This window comes from Otolemur garnettii, unplaced genomic scaffold (genome assembly GCF_000181295.1).
Source record: "Otolemur garnettii isolate 467f Iridium unplaced genomic scaffold, OtoGar3 scaffold00116, whole genome shotgun sequence".
Taxonomy (NCBI): domain Eukaryota; kingdom Metazoa; phylum Chordata; class Mammalia; order Primates; family Galagidae; genus Otolemur; species Otolemur garnettii.
This window is the reverse complement of record NW_003852511.1, coordinates 6690589-6697824: the sequence shown is the minus strand read 5'-3', so window position 1 is coordinate 6697824 and position 7236 is coordinate 6690589. Positions and strand designations below refer to the sequence as shown.

Sequence of the window (7236 nt, the reverse complement as noted above, 5' to 3'; positions counted from 1 at the left end):
GCTGTGTTGACCAGTTGATGGAAGTATTTCAGATTGCATGTGAAAACCCCACACTGTACCCCAGAAGTGCATTAATGTACATAGTTACCGTTCAATAAAAAAAAGAAAAAAAACACTTTTTAAAAATTAATTTTCTGAATGTTCTTTTGTTTTCAATATTATTAGTCTCTGATTTAATTTTGGCCATTTGTTTTCTTCTGCTGGGTTTAGGGTTAGATTGCTCTTCTTTTTCAAATTCCATAGGACAGTTTGTGAGTATGCTGATGTGTTCACTTTCTGTTTTTTGAATGTAGGCATCTGGAGTAAGAAATATTCCTCTCAGGACTGCTTTTGCTGTATCCCACAGGTTTTGGTAACCTGTGTCTTCATTGTTGTTGTGTTTGAGGAAATTAATGAATGCCTCTTTATCTCTTCCTGAATCCAACTGTCATTCAGCATAAGGTTGTTTAATTTCCAAAACTTTGTTTGATAATTTTTTTTTCTTTTGGAGATAAGTTTCACCTTCATAGTCTTGTGGTCTGAGAAGAGACATGGTATAATTTCTATTCCTTTAATTTTGCTGTGGTTTGATTTGTATCCTGGGATGTGTTCTACTTTGGAGTATGTGCCATGAGCTGTTGAGGAAAAAGTATATGCTTTTGCTTTGGAATGGTGTATTGTATACATGTCTATTATCACATTTGTCCTAGGGTCACATTTAAGTCCCTTGTATCCTTGTTTAGTTTCTGTTTAGAGGTTCTTTCCAGTTCAGACAGATGGGTGGTGAAGTCAATTATTATGATGTTTTGGGATATCATATTGTTCAGACCTCTCAAGGTCTGTTTCATAAATCTGGGTGCATTTAAATTAGATGCATATATATTTAAAACTGAGAAGTCTTCTTGCTGTATTTTTCCCTTTGACCAGTCTGAAGTGACCATCTTTGTCTTTCTTAACTAAAGTTGCTTTGAATCTGCTTTTATCTCAGCATATATTGCAATCCCTCCTTTCTTCTGATTTCCATTTGCTTGATACACACGTTTTCCATCATTTAACCCTGAGCCTTGATTTGTCCTTCAGGGCTAGGTGTGTCTCCTGACATATGGATGGCTTGTGGTTTTTTTTTCTTTGTTTGTTTGTTTTTTTGTTTTTTTTTTTTAAGGCCAGACTGTGCCTTTTCAGTGGAGAATTCAATCCATTAACCTTCATTGAGAGTATTGATAAGTGTGGGGGATTCTATTCCTCTTATTATGAGATAGTCTGTTCTGTAGCTTTATCCTTGGCACCCTTGTGGAAACTAAGCTCTGTCTTTGGCTTCTAGGTGTTCACTTTGGTGGTGTTCCATTGTGGTGTTCAGTATTGAGAATAGGTCTTAGTACTTCTTGTAGAGCTGATATTGTGGTTGTGAATTTCCTTGGTGCTTGTATTCCACAAAATATTTGATTTATCCATCACTTTTGAAGCTGAGCTTAGTAGGATGCATGGTTCTGGGCTATCGATAATTTTGTTTAAGGATATTGAAGGTAAATGACCATGTTCTTCTAGCTTGGAAAGCTTCAGTTGAAAAATCTGCTGTCATCCCAATGGCTCTGTCCCTGTAGGTTAATTGGCACTTACTCCTAGCTGCTTGGAGAATTTTCTCCTTCATCATGACTTTGGACAGGGTCATTACAGTGTGTCTTGGAGAGGCTCTGTTAGAGTTGAGCTGGCCCAGCATTCGATATCATTCCTAAGGGGTGTGTCAGTATCTTTAGTAGAATTAGGAAGTTTTCATTTATGATGGTCTCCAGTAGGGCTTCCATACCTTTGGGACAATCTTCTTCCCCTTCAGGGATTCCTATTATCCATATGTTTGAATGCTTCGTGGAGTCTCATACTTCTCTAAGTACCTGCTCTGCCTTCTCTCTGACTCTGTAACTACCAGTGTTAACTCAAAGACTTTATACTCTAATTCTGATGTTCTTTCTTCTCTATGATCTAATCTATTTTTGATACTTTTTCCTGCATCTTTATATTCCCTGATTGTCTCCTTCATTTCCTTAAGCTCATCCATGTCTGTTCTATATTCTTCATATCTCTCATTTGAATTTTGGTTCTTTCTATTTTCTCATCCATTGTCTTTATTGTCTTAATAATGCACATCTCAAATTTCCTTTCTGTCAGATCTATTAATTCTTTACAGGATGAATCTTCTGTCAAAGCTCCCTCGTGGTCTCTTGGAGGAGTTCCTCTCTTTTGGTTTTTCATTGTGCCTCAAGTTTTCTGCTTGTTCCTCTGCATGTGTGCTTTCTTCTTGTTCAGCTCTTTGTGCACATAATTATTTCTCAGTTCCTCCTTTGCTTCCAATTACCTTGTCTCAGAGTTTATGTGATGAAGAGACCTCTTGGTGTGAGGCCAAATTGAGGAGAAGTATAAGGAGCAGACCAGGATAAATAGATGGAAAATAACAAAAGAGTAACAAAGAAGGGAAGAGAAAAAGAAAGGAAAATTTTAAAAAAGGGAAAGTGAGTAACAGAAAATCTAACCATGTCAGATTGTATAAAAAAAAAAGAGCACATTTTACCCCACATATACATTAATGTATTCATGATCTATGTGTTTTTGAATTAATAAAAATATATATAAATAAATAAATAAACTTGGAGAACAGGTGAGAAGGAGGTCAGGAAGAGAGGCTGAATGTGACAGAAGAAATGGTATTGATCAGCAAGGTGCTAACACCACATTTGTAACACAATGGTTTTGAGGGGGCTAGACTAGGAGGGTTCCTGAAAATCAGGCAGTGCTTACCAGCCTGAGCAGAGCCTATCTCTTCCTCTGACAAAACTAGGACTGGAACAAAAAGAGCAAAAAACAAAAAGTACCAAGGAATATTAAGTAAGAATGAAAACAAAATAGAAAAATTATTCAGTTTGATCCTGCCAATACTATCTTCCTAGGGCCAGATGTAGAAATGCCTCTTAACCTCCTTTAGCCAGATCACTGCTATGGCCTATCTGCCAGATTATAGCTGTGTCCCACAGCTCTCAGCATTAAGAAAAGATATTACAATAAGATAAGAATAGATAAAAGAAATTAAATATAGTGTTGTATCTAATAGTGGGGAGAGATGAATGTGGAATTAAGAAAGAAAAAAAAAGGCAAGAAAGAGGGGGAGGATATCTCAGCTGTTGCAGAGGTGATTAATGTGGGAAGAAGCCCAAGTGCCCATCGATCCACGAATGGATCAACAAACTGTGGTATATGTACACCATGGAATACTATGCAGCCATAAAGAAAGATGGAGACTTTATGTCCTTCATGTTCACATGGATGGAGCTGGAAAATGTTCTTCTTAGCGAAGTATCACAGGAATGGAAGAAAAAGTATCCAATGTACACACACCTATTATGAAATTAATTTAAACCTTTTTATATGAAAGCTATAACCTAATAACAACCTAAGGATATGGGGAGGGGGGAGAGGGTGGAGGGAGAGGGATTCGAGGGTTCACTTCTGTGGTTCATCTTGCAAGGGTACAAGTGAATCTTTCTGTGAGTAGAATATGAATGTTTTGACATAATAACTAAGAAAGTTACATGAAGGCTATGTTAACCAGTTTGATGGAAATGTCATGGATTGTATGTGAAAACACCACACTGTACCCCCAAAGTGCATCAATGTACACAGTTACCATTCAATAAAAAAAAAAAAGAAAGGTAAAACAATGTCTGTCAAAAAAGACAATATGCAGTAGTGCAATAGGGAGAGAGAATAAATGAGTCTAAAATATTGTAACCAAAAAGTACAAGAGCCCTTGCTTTTTTTTTGAAAAAAAAAAATGAGTCTCACTATGTCACTCTCAGTAGAGTTTTGTGGCTTCATAGCTCACAGAAATCTCCAACTCCTGGGCTTAAGCAATTCTCTTGCCTCAGCCTCCCAAGTAGATGGGACTACAGGCACCTGCCACAATGTCCAGCTGTTTTCTTCTTGCAGTTGTTTAGCTGCCCTGGGCTGAGTTCAAACATACCACCCTCAGTGTATGTGGCTGGCACTGTAACCACTGTGCTGTGGCACTGAGCCAAGCCCTTGCTCTTGATGAAAGTAAAAATAGAAGTTAAGAAAAGAACCAACCATACAAATGAGCAAGAAACAAAACACAGCAAAACAAAATAATGAAAAGCTCTAATAACCAGAAATAAGCAACCTCAGGAATAAATAAATGAAGAAACAAACAAAAAAAAAAAAAGAAAGAAAGAAAAAGGAAAGAGAAAAAAATACTAACAACAAGAAAAAAATAAATAATAAATATTCATATATATAACTATCTATATACATAAAAACATATATAATATACATACACACATATATATACATATATAGTGGTTATATATATACTAATCATGTATATATATGTTTTATGTATATATGTCACTCCCCTTTGTTGATTTCATCTTGTGCTGTGCAGAAGCTGCTTAACTTGATGAGATCTCATTGTCCAATTCTGGCTGTGGTTGCCTGTGTTTGAGGGCATTACTCAAGAACTCTAATATCCTCAGGCATTTCCTCAATGTTTTCTCTATTAGCTCCATAGTTTCAAGCCTTAGATTTAGACTGAAGCCTTTGTGGCCCAACTGCCTTACAAATTAAGTCCAGGCCCAGGATGCTTTGGCATCAAAGATTGTACCAGTCAGGACTCAGGGTAGATAGAGGATTTCTGTCTGGCAGCCTGGCATAATGCTCCCTCCATGGGCACTGTAGAACTCTGCCCTGTGCTAAACCACACTGTTTTCATCCATTCATTTTGAGGTGAACACTTAGGTTTTCCTATTCCATGGTGGTCATGAATAGTGCAGAGGTCTCATCAGGTTACCCATTTCTTTTTGTTTGCATAAATGTACAGTAGTGGGGTTGCTGGGTCACATGCAGTTTTCTGAGGAAAACTCCATGGGGACTCTGCTAGTTTACATTACAAACCACTGTGTATAAGGGTTTTCATTCTTCCACATCCTGGCGAGAATTTCACAATTCTTGTCTTTTTAATAACAGCAATTCTGACTGGGTCAGATGACACCTGTTGTGCTTTTGATTTGCATTTCCATGATGATTGATGGTGTTGAGCATATTTTCATGTATTCATTGTTGGAAATGTTTAAGCATAGCACTGGTTGGAAATTGGTGACAATGGGATCAATGGGGGAGCAGTTTAGGGATCTCCTATACTTGCAGACAAGGAGTCAGGATGAACCACTGCCCACGCCCCCAGGTAGAAGTCAGGGCCCCACTGTGCAGAGCCCCATTCCCAAGCTGCACTCCACAGGGGGTCCTGTGATCAAAGGGAGACAGAGTAAGATCCAGAGTCTCATAATACAATATGCAAAATGCCCAACACATGAGACAAATCATCACATGTCATACCAGTGTCCAGAAAAATCACCACTTGAATGAGAAAAGACCATCAAGTAGACACCAACATTGAGATGATGTGGATACTGGAATTATGTGGACAGATATCTTAAAGAGGAAATCACAGAACTACTATGATGAGCACTAACAGACACCCTCAACGAATGTAAAATGAGAAAATATCTGAAATATAACTTATAAGTAAAAAGAAGTAGATATGAGAGGACTAAAATTTTTGATAACTGAAGCAAAACTCATGATATGGACTCAGGAATAGTTAAAAAAATATTATTTTGGATATTGGAATCTCTTTAACACAATTGGAGAATAAAAAGTATTAATAAGAATTAGCAATGGGTAGAAAAAACAATGAAGCTGATTTGACAAGGCAAATAAGGTAAAATGTTAAATAGATGAAATGCCATTCACTTACTGGAAATTAAAGGTGGCCCCTCAGTCTGTGCAGCACTGCCCACCACTAGCCTTCTCCTGAGGGTGTTATCAGGGTGCTATAATCTGTTCAGGGTGAACAAGGCCAGAAGCAAGTTCAAATTCAGAGGGCCCTGGGTCCCTGATCACTGGCCTGAGGTAGAGGTCACAGCAGCTGCTTCCTGCAGGGAAGGGAAACACTTGGAGCTCACCCCACCAGAGCCTCCTGACACTGGAGCTACTCCTGGGGCTGGGGACACAGACAGGATGGCTGTGGGTGGGAAAGGGCTCAGATTGGATTAAAGCACCACCCAGAAACAAACTCTGCACCCAGGGAGCTGAGGTAGTATAAAAGACCATCACAGAGGCCAGTACCAGGTATGGACCAGAGTATCCTTGTCACACCACATCATGGCCTGCTTTCCCCTGCTCCTCCCCCTCCTCCTCACTTTGCTCCTATTCTTGGGGATTTCAAAGCAGACTTTGAGGTGATCTTTCTATTCTCCTTCCTCACTCCTAACATGAATCTGTTTCTGTTTCAGGGTCCAGCTCTCAGGCTGTGATAACCCAGGAGCCCTCGCTGATTCCCCAGGAAGATAAGAAACTCACACTCATTGTGACTAATCTTTAATATTTATTACCAAAGTTTTATTTTTCTCATTGCATTAAAATATTGTGTTTCTTGTTTTTATCTCACTGTGTTTTCTCTACATTCATTTTATTTGCCATAACATTTATGCTTCTTGGTTTTCTGGCCTCATTTTTAGATTTATAAACTTAAAGCATTATTATCAACAAACATTAGAAATAGCAACATATTTATATTGTGCCCAGATGGTGAAATTTCCAAAGACTACCCAGGAGCTGATGCCAATGCAATAAACAAAAGGGCCATTTATTCACGTTCAAACTCGGACCCTCAGATCAGCCCAATGCAGTGGGAAAGTACTGAGGGCCCTGAGCCTCCAGATGCAAGGGTTTTTATAGGGGTCCTAACATGGTGACCAACGGGGGTTTCTAATGGGTAGCTCGAGGGTCTCTAACAGGTAACTTAAGGGTCTGTAGCAGGTGACTCGAGGGTCTCTAACAGGTGACTTGAGGGTCTCTAATGGGTAGCTTGAAGGTCTCTAACAGGTAGCTTGAGAGTCTCGAACAGACAACTCTTCTGATTGGTTGGTCTTTCCTCATGCAGATGCATCTGATTGGCTCTCATCAGGGGTGGCTTTGTGCAGATGCATCTGATTGGCTCTCACCAGAGGCAGTTTCCCTTGCAGAAAAGTTCGCAGTTTTTGTTAATTGGGCCTAGTCTAGACCTGATCTCTCATTCCCCCCTTGACTTGTCACCCAATCATGGGTCCTGAGCAGTGTCTGATAAATCTGCTAGGGGTTTGTACTATGATTTTAGGACCATGAGTTGCACCTCTCCCACTCATTCCTTGATAA

The 7236-nt window shown here is 39.1% G+C and overlaps 1 pseudogene; it reads left to right on the top strand.

Moving 5' to 3' along the window:
* LOC100959471 overlaps positions 1-6424 on the top strand; it is a 72969-nt pseudogene extending 66545 nt beyond the window's left edge.
* The last annotated feature ends 812 nt before the right edge of the window (positions 6425-7236 follow it).